Source organism: Crocodylus porosus, unplaced genomic scaffold (assembly GCF_001723895.1).
Source record: "Crocodylus porosus isolate Cpor-Errol unplaced genomic scaffold, CroPor_comp1, whole genome shotgun sequence".
Lineage (NCBI taxonomy): Eukaryota > Metazoa > Chordata > Crocodylia > Crocodylidae > Crocodylus > Crocodylus porosus.
In genome coordinates, this window is record NW_017728906.1 from 163,893,776 (window position 1) to 163,910,952 (window position 17,177).

The window sequence follows — 17,177 nt, forward strand, 5'->3', positions numbered from 1 at the left end:
GGACAGTAAAGAAATTCTTCCTTATGTCCAGTCTGAAACGGTCTCATAGTAGTTTATGACTACTTCCCGATTTACATATTTAGAAACATGTTTCTGTTTTAACAGCGATTGATGGAGTTTGGGTATTTTGCTTTTGTTTGGCCAGTCTCTGCTTTTACGTTCCTATGTGGTATCTTCATTGATAGATGATTTCTCTTGTGGAGTGGGTGGGTGGGGTTCCAAAGAGGAAATTGTCCCCTATGAATGCTTTGGGCTTGATTCAGTACTCTGAAAAGTCAGTGAAAAGACTCCCATTCATTTTAGTGTCAATTGGATTGAATCCTTAAAATCGCTTTTCTTGGGGAAACAAGAAAGATTAAAAATAGAATTAAAAGTTTTGACTTTTAAGCTGCTAGTTTGGGTCTAGTAAAGACTGGTAGGGAATAAAAGTCATAACTATTTGGGAACCTTTTGGCCTTTTTGAAGGTAGGCTAGTATGATTTGTGGTGGAAAAGCATCAAACCCCACTTCCCAGCTGAAGGTACTTTTCTTGTGCTATTTTCAAAGTTGCTTTAACGACTGCTTGTTGACTCTGTTAATATCTTTGCAAATGGTGATTTGTATTGAACATAGAACTGTTGTAACTCTTGGAAAGGATTTCTAAACATATTGTCTGCAGAACTAACCATGGATATTATTAGAGTCCAAAATGTTAAATAATTCACTAATTGAGAAATTAACCTTTTTTTCCTTCTTCTTTCAGTGCTGCAACTTGTAAAGAATTTACAACTGCTCCACTTATCCATATTTTCAAACAGGAAGGATCTTTTGAAAATGATATCTAATGTTATATTATTAAAATGGCTATCCATACAAGGCTGAGAGTGTAAAAATGAAAATGGTGACAGGTATTTTTAATTTTTTGAGATTTTAACTAACATTTCATTGATATTTATGTTGTATTAATTATCTGTGTAAGCAAATATAAATTGACATATTATGCATCTACTAGACAAGGGGTGCTCAATTTCCATGCCCTGGGCCAAATGCAGCCCCATGGAGCCATCACGTCTGGCCTGTGGGGCTCCCCGTGGGTTTTGGGAATTGGCAGCAGGCAAGTGGTGGCCATGAATACAGCCTCCCCACCACTTTCCCCTGCCAAATCCCCAGACCCCAATACCTGTGTAGTTGGTCTGAGCCAAGCTATGCCTCTTTCCCCTGTGGGCCTGGGCTGTGTTCCCCCACTTCTGGATCAGGGCTGGGCCATGTCCCCCTCCCTTCCTGCAGGGCTGGGTTGGGCCAGGCCATGCACTCTTTCCCTCCCCACAGGGTCACCTAGCCAGCCCTCTTTCCCTTTTCACAAGGATGGGTCAAGTGCCTTTCCCAATCAGTGCTGTGTTGAGGCCAGTTTGTCCCCCACCTGGCCAGATGGTGCCCACCCACATGCCAGAGCAGGAACACCTTCTGGATTCAGCCCATGAACGTACTGGTAACTGACAGTCTGGCCTGCCAAGTAAAAATGTTGGGGCTGCAGTGTACTATAGGTGGTCCATTAAACCAATTTTAAATAATAAGTCATGGAATCACAAATTATGCGATCATAATTTTATTACTACTTTATATTTTCCTTCAAAGTCAAAAATAAAAGTACTTTGTGACAGGCTCACAGCCACAGGGGCTTCATGACACCCGCTGGTGGTCTTGCTGCTTCTGCCTGGTTCCAACTCTAATGTCACTCTTTCTTCATTGTTCACCAGCCGTGCCTTGCTCTTAATATTACAGGTTGATTCAGGGAGGCTGTCAGCAGGCCTTGTAGTGAGCCTGAATCCAATAAGTTTCCACTGGGTCTGAGGCCCCATTGACCTCTATCCAGACATCCAACCTTGGTAGGTTCTCCTTGGCACCTGTAGCCTTAAGGGCAAACTGTGTGGCTCCTTTTCCTCCCCTACACCACGCCCTAAGCCTCAGAGATGTTTTCCCTTTGATTTTCCTCCTTATATACTCTGCCACCTTGAGCTCTCAGACCCCCTTCCCCACCCCCAGCCCTGCACACAAGTGGCTCTGGGACTCTTGGACCTCCTAATCTGGGTCTCAGCCTTTTTTTTCAGTACTGGGACCCCTCACTGTGCCCCACCCTCAGTGTGAGGGCTCCTGGGATACTGGCTTTCTAAACAAGCCTTGAGTCTGCATCCACAGGGTTCAAGGCTAAACATAAATAAGAAACATCACCACTGTCTGGCAGACACCTCAGTCTTTAGAGGTGTAACATAAAGACCACTTGTCTGTAAACCCAGTCTTCCTCAGTCCAAGGAACTTGCCTCTGTTTCCAGATCTGTAGAGTAGTTCAGCCAAAATCCAGGTCTCTTCAGGGACCGTGCAGCCAAGAGTTCCGCACTATGCAGTGGCTGGGGAGAAACTAACTAACTGACTGGTGCAGACTCTGGGCTAATGTAGCTTCAGTCTGAGCCCTCTTCCAGTCAGGTGAGTCCCTCATTAGCTCCCCTTTGCCCCTGAAAAGCAGCCTCTCAGGCTGCTTGCTCTCCTAAAGGATCAGGCACATCCCAGTGCCCTGCTACATACTTATTCTGTATACTAGATAACCATGATGGTTGATTACTGTGTTAATTATTTGTATGTCCTTTGATGAGATGTGACAATCCTGACTAAAGTTCTATTGTAGCAGATGCTGTACAAATGCAAATGAAGACTTAAGGTGTGTGTAGACAAAATGAAAATTCCTGTTTATGTCGACGCAACTGCATTTGTCACTGTGGCCTGTTTGTTAGTTCTTATCCTAAAAAGATACAGTCTGAAAAAGCTCTATTTGTATTCTAAGGCCTGTCTGTGTGTGGGCATAGTTTTAGACAAATGAGCTGTCTGTTAAACTCCTTAGACTATTAGTGCATGAGGCTAAACATATACATAATCATTTGCAGAAGTGGGGTGTGAAACTGTAGTTTTGCAAATATATAACAAAGCTAAGACAGGTCTTACCTTTAAAACAGCTAATAAATCTAGTATTATGACTTCATTTGCTTAGCTAGAGTAAACCAAACAAAGGAAATGAGTCTTAATAGATACAGCATGGGATATTGGAGTTTTTATAGGTTAGTTTTATTTTGGTAATGTTTGTAGGCCACACTAGCCCACTGATTGCACTGGCTGTTGTACAAACACAGATGAGCTTCATGCTGATAAATTACAATTTTAGGCCTTAGGACCTTTCTCTTTCTCTCTTGGTTGGAGGATTTGGACCAAAAAGGAAAAACACAGGGAGGGGGGACTTTGGGGAAGTGATTTAACAGAACAAGATCCGAAAAATGATTCTGTAAGAATATCTTCTTTTATCACCTCTCATGATGTATAAATAGGCAAGAGGTCAGTTTGGCTTTTAAATTCAGGAGTAGTGTGTAGGTCTGCGATGAAAAAACCCACCCCATTTCTTCCACCTGTTCCCTATACACTAAGCAAATTTGATTTAGAGAAAGAAGGGTTTTATTTTTACTGAAACTGCACTTAACCTTGACCTGGCAATCACATAGCATCATAGCTCTTAACTTATTTGAATATTTGATTACTGTAACTTTAAAAAAAATTAAACATATAGGAATTAAGAAATGTAATGTAATAGGTAGTGGGATATTTTATCATATCAGGTTCAAGCAGGACAGTATCAGGAATCCATGACTTGAGAGAGGCAGTCAGACAGGCAATCAGAATGCTTCAGTTGGCAGGATGAAGTGATATGCTAATGTAAGAGAAAAGGTGGAAATGGCAAGGAAAAGGAAATGGCAAGAAAAAGGAAATGGTAAGGAAATAAATACCCTTTAAAGAGATGGGAGGTCTAGGACAGTGGTTCTCAACTTTTTTTGTACCAGGATCTATTTATGAAGGTCAGTGGCCAGTCCCAACCTGCTTTCCCTCAGCCCTGCTAAAGGGAGCCCCGAGCTGCCCCTGTCCCATTGGGGCCGAAGTCCTGCTGTTCATGTGGATGGCAGCAGAGAGAGTCTAGCCCCGGCACAGGGAGGAGGGGAGGGGAAGCCCCTGCCCTGGTCTAGGTCTTCCATGCCTCACCAGGCAGCCTGGTGACGGTCCCTCTGGCCCACCCCCCAGCAGCATCTCCCAGTTGCTTTGCCCATACAAGTATGACACGAGCCCAAGTGCCACCAGCCCAGCTATGCAGCTCCCCTCAATGCCTCCTCTTGCTGAATGGGCAGGCGCTTACCCCTCCCGTCCCCCCTGCCCTGATGCAGCCTTGGTGCCCGGCTACCTTCCCCGTATCTAGCAGGTATCCATCCGCCTTGCCAACACACACACAGTCCCCAAGTCCTGGACCTCCAACTCCTACTGATTGTACACTTACCTGCATCCAGGTATTGGTGCTACTCCCACGATCCTGCCTGCGTGCATGCAGGCCATGTGCATGTGTGTGTCACCAAAGCAGCGACTTGCAGGCAGGCTGGAATTAAAGTTATATGTATGGGAAATGACAAGCTAGATGTGTGTGGAATTAAGGGCTAGTTCTGAAGATGACTTTAGGAGAGATCTGGGTTGGAGGGGAAGAGGTGGCTTCTTTGCTAGTAAGCTTCCTTGGGAGTCAGCCAGAATGGGACAGCTAGAGTCTCCCTGCTAGCCCAGCTGTAAGTGTTTTGATTCAATGCTTGCAAGCATAATAAATATTGTTATAGCATTTTGGTGATAGTGTTAGAGCACGGGTGCTCAACCTCTGGTTCATGGGCCAATTGTAGCCTGTGGAGCTATGATATTTGCCCCTTTGGGCTCCCCACAGTTGGGAAATTTGGTGGTTTCTCACCTGTCTAAACTCTTTCCTCTGGTGAGGAACACCCTGCCCCCCCTCATTGCCTATGGATTAGGTTCTTGTCATGCCCCTACCTTTCCTCCCTCCATGGGCTTTGATTGGGGCTGGTCAAAAATCCCTTTTCATGCTGGATCAGGGCCAGGCTGTGCCCTACTCCCCTCTGCACAGCTGGATGGGGCCCTGCCATGCACTCCTTGGGCCCCAGATTGGAACCACTGACTGCGTACTGCTTGCATATGGACTGGGCACTGCCCATCCATCCCACCAGACAAGAAGGTTGAGCACTCTTTGTTTAGAGTGGTGTTCTAGCTGTGATGATCCAGGAAGTATGCAAAAGGCAAGGATTTTTTGGATGTGGTAACTTTTATTGGACCAACTGTGTGGTTGGAATTAAGATAAGCTTTCAAACACAAGATTCATAGATTAATAGATTCATAGATGCTAGGGTTGAAAGGGACCTCAACAGATCATTGAGTCCGAACCCCTGCCTAGGCAGGAAAGAGTGCTGGGGTCAGATGACCCCAGCCAGATGCCTATCCAGCCTTCTCTTAAAGACTCCCAAGGTAGGGGAGAGCACCACCTCCCTTGGAAGCCCATCCCAAATTTTGGCCAGCCTTACCATGAAGAAATTATTCCTGATGTCTAGCCTAAATCTGCTGTCTGTCAGTCTGTGACAATTGTTCCTTGTTACCCCAAGAGGGATCCTGGTGAACAGAGAATCTCCAGGTCCTTGCTGCACCTCCCTAATGAATTTGTAGGTGGCCACAAGATCACCTCTCAGCCTTCTCTTGTGGAGGCTGCAGAGGTCCAGGTCCCTTAGTCTCTTCTCATAGGGCTTAGCTTGTAAATCCTTAACCGTACAAGTGGCCCTCCTCTGGACCCTCTCAAGGCTGTCCATATCCTTAAAGTATGGCGCCCAAAACTGGATGCAGTACTCCAACTGTGGTCTGACTAATGTCGCATAGAGGGGAAGTATCACCTTCTTGGTTCTAGTTGTCATGCATCTGCTAATGCGTGATAAAGTGTCGTTAGCTTTGACGATTTCATCACACTGACGACTCATGCTCATCTTGGAGTCCACTATGACTCCGAGATCCCTTTCCGCTTCTGTGCACCTGAGAGGGTCATTTCCTAGCCAGTTGGCGCGCTGGATATTTTTACATCCTAGGTGCAGTACTCTGCATTTGTCCTTGTACTGCGTCCTGTTGTGTTCAGCCCACTTTTCCAACCTGTCCAGGTCTGCCTGCAGTCATTACCCTCCAGAGTGTTAATTTCACCCCACAATTTAGTATCATCTGCAAATTTGGACAGAGTACACTTCATGCCCACATCTAAGTCTCTGAGGAAGACATTGAAGAGTACGGGTCTGAGGACTGAGCCCGGTGGGACCCCACTACCCAGATCCTTCCAGGTCGATACTGACCCGTCTACTACCACTCTCTGGGTGTGACCCACAAGCCACTTTGCCACCCACCAGACCATGTAAACATCTAAGTCACAGCCTCTTAATTTATTTAAGAGAATGGGATGAGATACTGTATCAAAGGTCTTCCTAAAATTCAAGAAAACAACATCCACCTCTATTTCTGCATCTAAGCATGTTGTGACCTGGTCATAAAATTAAACCAGATTAGTCAGGCATGATTTACCTGCTACGAATCAATGCTGGTTGCCCTGCTGTATTATTTTTCCCACTGGGCTCCCACAAATGTGATCCTTAATCTTTTCAAAGACTTTTCCAAGGATGGAGGTGAGACTGACTGGCCTATAATGACTTGGATCCTCCTTCCTCTCCTTCTTGAAAATAGGGACCATATTGGTCCTTTTCCAGTCCTCTGGGACCTGACACGAGTGTCACGAGTGCTCAAACAGCTATGCCAGTGGTTCTGCTGTGACACTGGCAAATGCCTTCAGTACTTACGGATGCAGTTCATCCAGGCCTGCTAACTTAAACACATCCAGTTCATCCAAGTGACTCTGCACCATGTTAGCGTTGACGGTAGGCTGGTATCCCTCTGATGCCCATCTAAATGTTAGGAGACTTATCTTGACCCTTGTTAAAGAACACTGTGGCAAAAAACTCATTGAATAGCTCAGCCTTGTTCCCCCTGTCTGTTACTAATTGCTCCTATTTCTTCAGTAGGGGTCTATGCTGCCCTGCACCTTCCTTTTACTCCATACATACTTAAAAAAAAAGACTTTTTGTTGTCTTTAATTTGTGTTGCCAGCCTCAGCTCTGTAGTTGCTTTGGCCTTTCTAACTGCCTCCCTGCAAGTGCAGGCCAAGTAGATATACTCTTCCTTGGTAGCTTCCTCCTGCTTTCACTGCCTATATGCCTCTGTTTTTGTTTTTTTGCTCTTAGGCTCTTCTGGATTTCTCTGTTTAGCCAAGGAAGTTTTTTGGCCCCTTTCTCCCCTTTCCCTTGTATTGGGATCATCTCCCTCTGTGACCAAAGGATCACTTCCTTTAGGAACGACCACCCTTCCTGGAGTCCCATGTCACCAGTACTCTTATCCTGCAGTGCATCACTGAATAAACTCCTGAGCACACTGAAGTTAGCCTTCCTAAAGTCATGCATTTCCACCCTAGTTATCCTACCCACTCTACGCTGTATGATGAATTCAGTTGATTGGTGGTCACTGTCCCCAAGGTGACCACCAATCTGTAGCTTCCCTACTAGGGCATCCCCCGTAGCCAACACCAAGTCCAGTAAGGCATTCCTCCTTCCTGCGTTAGGTGAACAGTTGGATTTGGCTGACTGCTCTTCCCAGCAGATGTCAGGGTAGTTTAGGTCCCCTATGACAACCATGTCCCTAGACTGTATGACCTCTGAGAGCTGCCTCAAGAATTCCAAGTCTAGCTTTCCCTCTTGATGTGGTGGTCTATAGCAGACCCCCATCACCAAGTCCCTTTCCCCTTGACTTCCATCCTCCATGTATCCTAAGCCACAATGTCTTAACTTTCTCCTCTGATCCCATTTTGATTAGAGTAGATGTATACTCCTCCTTCACATAGGGAGCAACCCCCCCTCTACTCTGTTCTGTCTGTACAACCTATAGCCCTCAATACATACTGCCCAGAAGTTATTGTCTGCAGGCAGGAGTGTGAGTTCTTCCTGCTTGTTCCCCATGTTCCTAGCATTAGTATAGAGGCACTTGAGCCCTCCGAATGGTGCCTTTGGTGGCCCCTCATTCTGATGCCCAGTGGGCCCCTTAGTACTTACCTGGGATATACTGTTGTACGTCTTGTAGTTTGTAGGTCCCAGGCTCTCTCCATCTCCTGCCTCCCCGTCCCCCGTCAAACCTAGTTTAAAGCCCAACGTAGGAGATCAACCAACCTGTAAGAAAAGAGACAATTACCTTTGCAGACAAATGAAGCCCATTGCATCCCAGGAAGTCCCTTACATGGAAATGTGGATTGTAAGCCAGGAAGCCAAAACCTGCACGACGGCACCAACTCTGGAGCCATTGGTTGACTTTTCTGACAGGTGATGTGATGCCTACTGTGACCACTGACCAGGAGGATTGATGAGAAGACCACCTGCACCCCTGTCTTCCTAAGCCTGGCCCCCAGAGCCCTGTAGTCACTCATGATATGGTCTGGATTACTCCTGGCTGCATCATTTGTTCCTACATTGATGAGGACCATGGGATAGTCATTAGAGGGCCGGATGAGGTCAGGAATCTTCACTGTGACATCCCTGATCCTGACTCCAGGCAGGCAGCAAACCTCTTGCACCATGGGATCCTAGCGACAGATAGGTCCCCCTCAGCAGGGCGTTGCCCACTATGATGATGCAGTGTCTCTTCCTCCAGTTACCTGGCTGGCCCTCAGCTTGCTTGTTGATGGTTGTAGGCTCCTCCACCACACTCTCTAGTGCAGCCAGGGCCTCGTATTTGTTCCCCAACTGCACCAGGGGAAGCTGTCTCCGTAGCGAGAGGTCTGGCCCAGGAGGTGACCATCCTCCGCTCCTGCATCTGCTTCAGGGCATTCCCTTGCTGCTTCTCTGTCAGGTGTCTTGTCCTGCAGAGACTGAAAGTAACCACCAGTCTCATCCTCTGTGGCCTTGATCCCCTGCAGCCTGCTCACCTGCTCAGAGTTCCCTCACCTGCCCCTCCGAGGCCTCAAGCAGGGTGCAGGTAGGACGGGTGAGGGGATTCCCAGCCCCCACAGGCAACCCAGGTTGACAACCCACCTAAAGGCTCTCTGGGTGGAGGCCTCAGAGGAGCCCCAGGTAGGAGGCAGCATTGCAGCAGGGTCCCTGGCTGTACTCTGAGTCACCACCCCCATTAAGACTGTCCAAAGTCAATGACACTGATGTGTAGAGTTTGGACTCCTGCTTGCCCCTCAGCTAAATAGGGATGGGAGGAAAACCCCTTCCCAATTCCCTACAGCTGGGTCCTTCCTCCCTGCCTAGCTTACCTTATTACTGCTGCTGGTTCCTTGCCACTCCACGGGAGCCAAGGGTATACACATGCTTGCTTTAGTCATTCAGGTCCCAACTGAAGAATCAGATGCTCTTAAGTAAGGCTTGAACTCACAACCTTGGCATCACTTCCCTGGTACTGCCTTATAAGTACTACATGCTAACCCATTGCACCACTGGATCTGGTATGCAATGTTCTTCGTCAATATTTAGATCATTTGTTTAAAGTAATTGTAGCTCCGCTATTGGCTTTTGGATTTAATAAAGACATTTTAGCTGAATTACTGACACGCTCAATCAAATTCTAATGCAACATACAGGGCACATCTACATGTGTCATTATGGCAACTTTACTGTGCTGTATGTGTGGCACATGGTTATTTTTAGCAGCTACTCACCGTAGTGGCGCGTTATACCAGGGGAGTGTGTAGATAACCCATTTCAGTGCTTCACCACCCTCCTAGAGAGAGAGTTTTTCCTAATGTACAGCCTAAACCTCCCTTGCTGCAACTTGAGACCATTGTTCCTTGTACTGTTATCTATTACTATGGAGAACAGTCTAGCTCAGGAGTGGGCAATTATTTTGGGAAGAGGACCACTTACTAAGTTTCGGCAAGCCATTGAGGGCCACATGGCAGGCAGCCCAAGGCAGATTAATATAATTTTCTAAACTTTTTAGGGGTTCCGCAGGCTGGATAGAATGGTTTGGTGGGCCACATCCAGCCCCCAGGCCGCATTTTGCCCACCCCTGGTCTAGCTCCAATATCTTTGGAACCCCCCTTCAGTTAGTTGAAGGCGGCTATCAGTTTCCCCTCAGTCTTCTCTTCTGCAGACTAAATAAGCCCAGTTCCCTCAGCCTCTCCTCAGAAATCATGTAGTCCAGCCCCTTGACCATTTTCGTTACCCTCCACTAGACTCCAGTTTGTTCACATCCCTTCTGTAGTGGGGTGCCCAAAACTGAATACAGTACTCTGGATGTGGCCTCAGTAGTACAGAATAGTAAGGGGAAAATTACTTCCTTCAATCTGTTGGCAACACTCTGACTGATTCAGCCCAATATGCTGTTAGTCTTGGCAACTAGGGCACATGGTTGGCACATATTCAGCTTATTGTCCATGGTAACCCCCAGGTCCTTTTTTGCAGAGCTGCTGCTTAGCCAGTTGGTCCCAAGCCTGTAGCGGTGCCTGGGATTGTTTCGTCATAAGTCATAAAGTGTACTAGGACTTTACACTTCTTATGGAACCTGATGAGATTTTTTTTTTTGGCCCTGCCCTCCAGTCTGTCTAGGTTACTCTGAATCCTAGCTCTACCCCCCAGCATATCTGCTCCAACCCCTAGCATGGTATCATCCATGACCTTGCTGAGGGTGCAATCCATCCCATCTTCCAGCTAGTTAATGAAGTTATTGAACAAAACTGGCCCCAGGACCAACCCTTGGGGCACTCCACTTGCTACCAGTTGCCAAGTAGACATCAAGCCATTGATCACTCCCCACTGAGCTTGACAACCCAGACAGCTTTCTGTGCACCTTGTAGTCCATTCATCCAACCTATACACCCTCAGCTTGCTTGCAAGAATGCAGTGGGACATTATATCAAAAGTTTTTGCAGAAGTCAAGATATCTCATGTCCACTGCTTTCTCTACATCCACAGAGCCAGTTATCTCATCACTGAAGGAAATCAGGTTGGTCAGGCATGACTTGCCCTTGATGAAGCCATGCTGACTGTTCCTGATGGCTTTCTTCTCCAAGTGCTTAGAAATGGGTTCCTTGAGGATCTGCTCCATGATTTTTCCGGGGACTGAGGTGAGGCTGAGGAGTCTGTAGTTCCCTTTATCCTCCTTCCCTTTCTTAGTGATGGGCACTATATTTGCCCTTTTCCAATCGTCCAGGACCTCCCCGATCACCATAAGTTTTCAAGGATAATGGTCAGCAACTCCGCAGTCACATTAGCCAACTCCCTCAGCACCCTCGGGTGCATGGCATCCATTCCCGCGGACTTGTACACATCCAGGTTTTCTAAATAGTCCCTAACCTGTTCTTTTGCCACTGTGGGCTGCTCACCTTCTCCCTAAACTGTGCTGCCCAGCTCAGTAGTCTGATAGCTGAGCTTGCCTGTGAAGATTGAGGTAAAAAAGACATTGAGTACTTCAGCCTTTTTGACATCATCTGGCACTAGGTTGCCTCCTTCACTCAGTAAGGGACCCACACTTTATCTGACCTTCCTCTTGTTGCTAACATACTTGTAGAAACCCTTCTTGTTACCCTTTGCGTCCCTTGCTAACTGCAACTCCAATTGTGCTTTGGCCTTTCTGATTTCATCCTTGCAGTATTCTTATACTCCTCCCTGGTCATCTCCCCAAGCTTCCACTTGTGTTTAACCTCACTGAAGAGTCTCATGGTGTTTCATAGATGTTTCATAGTCAGCCATTAATTAGTACTGTGTTTCTCAACCTTTTTAGATTCAAGCAACAACATAACCACAACACTACCTTCTTCAAGCAAAGGCTTGTCTAAGAAATGAGACAAAGGACCTAAGGTCCCTAGACATGGGAGGTAGCATTGTTGAAGATAAATGAAAATGGACTAAATATAGACCTTGAATTTATGACACATAATAACGTACCTAACACCTGACTCCCTAGGTACCTCTCCAGTATTAACCAGCTACATTCATTCTCCTCCCCCACCCCACCCCCACTCCAACCTGTCTCTCACCCTCTGAATCTTGAATTTACACCTTCCCTGACTGGCTTTTTTGTATGCCTACCAGCCTCTGGCTTTTTTACTCTGGCTTCATTCCATCCAGGAAGAATGTAGACCGATTGCAGATGCTTCCTCAGCCTGAAAAAGGGTATTTGTATCTGAAAGCTTGCAAAGAAGAATTTTTCCAACTATTTGAATTGATCTAATAAAAGATATCAGATTTACCCAAAGAACCTTGTCTGTCTAGCTAACTGTAGTGTTTGGAAAATTAAATCATAAAAGTCTGTGAATTAAGTAGAAATAGCTAGTATTGTTACGTGATAAATGATAGTATTGATTCATATTGGGGGACCACTGTAGCAAAAGATAGATATCTTGAATGAATTCTTATCCCATTACCTGCATTTGCTTGTATAACCCTTTGTCCTTCAATGAGCTAATTGCCTTGCTTATCCTTATTGAGCTTTCATTTTACCTTAGTCTGTCATTCGTTATTTAAATAACCTTGTATTTAGAATCCTTGCTTTCTGCGAGTCCCTTCATTGCATCCCAAGAAAGAAAGCTTATGCCTCACTGAACCAGTTGTAGTCTCCAGTGTGCCACCCTGCCCAGACTTCTTCCCAGGAAGAAATAGTGGATGTGATCTCTGGAATCACATTTTCCTCTTTAAGTAACTTGTGACATTGAAGCAAAGAACTCTTAATGCCACATTCCCATGAACCTTTGAAAAATGGGCTGGTTACATAATGTTCTGTATTTACAGGATATGCAGATTGAAAATTGTACTGTTACACATGACATAAAAATCTGTGAACCTGGGTGGAGTATGTAATGATAGAAATACTGCAATCCACCTGTTTGCCTAGAACAGGGGTAGGCAACATTTTGTGGCCGGAGTGCCAAAAAACCCACAATGTCTACCTTGGAAGGTGCCGGAGTGCCAACATGCTAGAGCCTGGAGCAGCTGTTTGCAGCCTCCCAGATGAAGCTGGCCCACAGAGCCCAGTCTGCTTGCAGCAGGGCTTGCAGCGTCCCAGCCACCTGCTGAGAGCAGCCTGGGATCCATGGCTGGCAGCAGCTGCTTAAAGCCCAGTCTGGTGGTGGTGTGCTGAGCAAAATGGCCTTGCGTGCCATCCATAGAACATTGCATAGAACCTAGAAGAGGCTATGTTAGACCTAGGGGCACAGGAATGGCTATTTAAGAACCATTCTTACGGATATTTCTTTTAACTTGTAGAGGTTAAAACTTTCTGAACTATTATGTAAAGCTACAGTGCTGTATTGTTCGTGGACTAATATAATATGTAAATATTCTCATTAAATTCTAGGGGCATATTTCACCATTTTGACATAGAAGAGTGCTATAGTAGGCATCACAAGGAGCAGTTTATATCTGCAGAAGCTATGGGGCAGTTATATTTCAGACAACATAATTCTATGTGTGTAACCGCCCGGCCTTGAACAGTTGTTCTCAGGCAGCTTTCGCTCGAGTGATTGGTGTCAAGCGCCTCACGGGTTTGCGTCCTCGCCTGAGCTGATGTCCTCCACCTGAGTCTTCAACCCCGTGCTCGTGAGCCATGACTTGTTCGACCTCAGTGTGCGGGATTGTCCTTTGGGTGTGCTCGTTGGCCCATGGCTCACCCGGCGATTACTCATGGGGCTCCACCACCCCTACACCCCGGCCTCACGCCTCCTGTGGAGCGATGTCCATCCAGTGGCCTCCTCCTCCTGAAGAGCGGGCACCCACAACGGGAACCTCGTATCCCCAGCATGCCTAGCCGTCACCCCTCCCTTGAGGAAAGAAAGAAAAAAAAACAAACCTACGGGCAAGACCAATCCTCTGGGGCTCTGACTTGGCCTCGCTACTCAGGGACCCACTTCCCCTCCTGTACCCCATAGCCGGGGAAAATGACTAAAAAAATGCCTTAACAAAAATCACTGGGCAACCTGCCCCTCTGGCTTCCCTTCTACCCTTCCCGGGTCTCTAAGGGTAACAGGTTGTCTTCCTCCTGTCGCTTCTACGTCTGTCCTCTCGCCTACTCAACGACCCATCTGGAGCCGGTGGCAGTATCCGCCCCGACAGCAACCCCTCTGGGGTTCTCCCAGGGTTCTCTTCTCCCCGATATATCTTTCTTGGCACCCTGTCGTCCCTGCACTCCCACCTGCAGTCCACTCTGTCTCTCCAGATCACCCTGTTGATGTCTCCAGACGGTGCTCCGGTCGATCCCTCGCCGTCCTGTGTGGATTGACATTGAGGTGCTCCTCCTCATTCTGCCTGCATTCGCTCCAGCTGGCTCCGACCCCTGGATCCCGTGGGGAACTACTTCTCTGCTGCCGGCGTTGGCAGCAGCTCTCCTCCCTGACCCTCCACTGCCTCCGCAGCGTGCATTGCCATTTTCATTCTCGCTGGCCGGCGTTTAGTGCTGATGTCACCAGCTGGCTGCAGCTGGATAAAGAGGCGGCTGACGAACCATGCGGGCTCTTTCCGCCCCTCGCGTGCTGCGCTCTGAGCTGCCGGTGAGTATTCTTCATTATGGTGATTCCCGGGACAATGCAGAAATAGTTCTCTCTGTCTTGGCTAAAAACGTTACAGGCACACATGAAGTTGTTTTGGTGCAGTAAAAACTGCAGTTGAAAGGTGTTTCTTCTTTCTTTTTTGTTATCCTTTTTTGTTAACTTATGGCGGGGGGCAGGGAGGTAATTTCAGTTCACTTTGGGAACCAGCCCTTTCCTTAGACAGGCCAGGGTATCAGAATTATGACCTTTATACACAAAAAATAAAAGTACTGTACGTATACTGTATACTAGATGTTCATGACAGGTGACTACCGTGTTAATTATTTGCATGTCCTTTGATGAGGAGAGGTGACAATGACTGAAGTTCTATTGCAGTAGGTGCTGTACAAATGTACAGGAAGACTTAGTTCTTATCCTGAAAAGATACAGCCTGAAAAAACCATACAGATACAGATATGGTCTGTATTCTAAGGCCTTAGTCATGCATCAGTTTGTGTGTGTGCGTAGTTTTAGACAAATGAGCCATCTGTTAAACTCAGTAAGACTACTTGTCCATGAGGCTAAACATGTGCATAATCATTTGCAGAAGTAGGGTGTGAAACTGTAGTCTTGCATATATACACCAAAGTTAAGGTGGTCTTACCTTTAAAGCAGCTAATAAATCTCGTAGTATGACTTCATTAGCTTGGCTAGGGTGAACCAAACAAAGGAAATGAGTCTTTATATAGATAGCGGGGGGTAGGCCACATTAGTCCATTGATTGCACTGTGTATTATACAAACACAGATGAGCTTCACGCTGATAAGTTACAATTTTAGGACTTGGGACCTTTGTCTCTCTGTCTCTGTGCCCCACTCCCCACTCTCTCTCAAGCATATACATACACAGGCATAAATAGTTGGATTGAAGGATTGGGACCAAAAAGGAAAAACACAGGGAGGGGGGACTTGGGGGAAATGATTGAACAAAACAAGACCTGAAAGGTGATTCTGTAAAAATATCTTCTTTTAACACCTGTAGTGATGTATAAGTAGGTGAGAGGTCAGTTTGGCTTTTAAAGTCAGGATAACTGTATAGGTCTGGGATTCCTTCCACCGTTTTCCTTATACACTGAGCAAATTTGATTTAGAAAAACAGGGTTTGTTTTTTTTAGGTTGGAACTGCATGTAACATTAAACTGGCAATCACATAGCATCATAACTCTTAACTTGTTTGAATATTTGATTACTGTAACATTTAAAAAAATAAACATATAGGAATTAAGAAATGTAGTGCAACAAGGTCCCTTTCAGCCCTAAACTTCTGTGAACCTGTAAATAGGTGGTGGGATATTTTATCATATCAGGTTCAAGTAGGACAGTTTCAGGATTCCATAACTTGAGAGGCAGCTAGCCAGACAATCAAAATGCTACTGTTAACAGGAGGAAGCGTGATATGCTAATGTAAGAGAAAAGGTGGGTGAACAATGACTAAAGGAAACTTGCTTGCCTATGTGAAAGAGATGGGAGGTCTCTAGGAGACCCATCAAACACAGACAAAGAACAGATTGCCCATCAGTCTCACCAGGCAAAAACGTTGAGCACTCCTTTGTTTATAGTGGTGTTCTAGCTGTGATGATCAAGAAGGCATGCAAGAGGCAAAGATTTTTTGGGTGTGGTAACTTTTATTGGACCACCTTTTATTGGTTGGAATTAAGTTAGGCAAGTTTTTGAACGCAAGACATTTTTGGTAAGTGTTTTAGAGTATTTGCTTAAAGTAACTGTATAGTTGTTGTTGGCTTTTGGCTATAATAAAATACATTTCAGCTGAATTACTGACATGCTCAATCAGATTCTAATACAACATACAGTGTTGTTCTGGCTTTTGACGGACTTTCCCAGGAACCTCTGCTTTTTTATTAATTGCTGATCATTTTACAGCTTTTAGAGAAAAAGGAAATTAGTTACTCTTTCTGAGAGTAAGATACTCTTATTTTTATAAAAAGCTTAATGAAATTTGGGACAATATTAATAACTAAATGATACCTTTAAAATATTTTTTTAAAGTTATGAATTTATATTAGGGGTGCACCACTAGAGATTTTTGGGGCTGATATCAATAGCTGATATTTAAGGAGGCATATTGGCTGATACCAATCCGATTTCTGATATAGCTACCTCCAGCTGGTTAAGTCCAGGGGAAGGGGCATGGCGGGGGTGCAGATCAATGCCGCCTGTGGTGAGGGAGGAGGCAAAGGCAGGTGCTGCCCAGGCAGGATGGAGGGGCGAAGCCACAGCTCATGATGGAGGATGGCTGTCACTGCTGCTTGCACCCTAGGAGGGCAGCGGTGAGACATGTGGCCCTTAGATCTGTGTGGGATGGGGCGGCTGCAGCCAGGGCCGCGTGGGGCTCTTCTCGGCAGAGGCTGGGCTCGGAGTGGGTGCCGGCAGCACTGGGAGGATGCTGCATCCACCCCAAATTTTGCCAGTGCTATGCTCCCAGCGCCACCAGTTCCAGCCACTCAGTGCGGCCCTGGCTCAACGCCTCACCTCCACCCACGCACCAGGAAAACCCGGGGCTGCATTGGACTGCTGGCAGTGGTGGCACAGTGGTGGTGAAATTTGGGGTGGATACAGCATCCTCCCAGTGCCACCAGCACCCTCTCTGAGCCCAGCCTCCACCAAAAAGAGCTCCACGCAGCCCTGGCTGCAGCCCAACCTGCCATGCACAGGTCTGAGGGGCACATGCCCTC

The 17,177-nt window shown here is 46.4% G+C and overlaps 3 long non-coding RNA genes across 9 annotated transcripts in view; 1 reads left to right on the forward strand and 2 right to left on the reverse strand.

Moving 5' to 3' along the window:
• Positions 1–65: 65 nt before the first annotated feature.
• LOC109306615 overlaps positions 66–17,177 on the forward strand; it is a 28,749-nt gene continuing 11,637 nt past the window's right edge. For 3 of the 7 annotated variants that reach the window (XR_002100057.1, XR_002100052.1, XR_002100056.1), the window contains exons 1-2: positions 66–2,460; positions 3,636–3,744. This is a non-coding gene — a long non-coding RNA (uncharacterized LOC109306615). Of the gene's footprint in view, positions 2,461–3,635; positions 3,748–6,035; positions 6,066–7,160; positions 7,199–15,900; positions 15,915–17,177 lie in introns of those variants that run through there. The other 4 variants (XR_002100055.1, XR_002100053.1, XR_002100054.1 and 1 more) reach the window with 4 other exon arrangements.
• On the reverse strand, positions 4,678–5,286 carry LOC109306619. Its single transcript, XR_002100061.1, has 2 exons — positions 5,019–5,286; positions 4,678–4,751 (listed from the first exon to the last, which is right to left on the reverse strand). It is a non-coding gene; the product is annotated as an uncharacterized LOC109306619 (long non-coding RNA).
• Positions 9,463–16,535, reverse strand: LOC109306618. The gene is made up of 3 exons (XR_002100060.1): positions 16,287–16,535; positions 11,850–11,856; positions 9,463–9,528 (listed from the first exon to the last, which is right to left on the reverse strand). It is a non-coding gene; the product is annotated as an uncharacterized LOC109306618 (long non-coding RNA).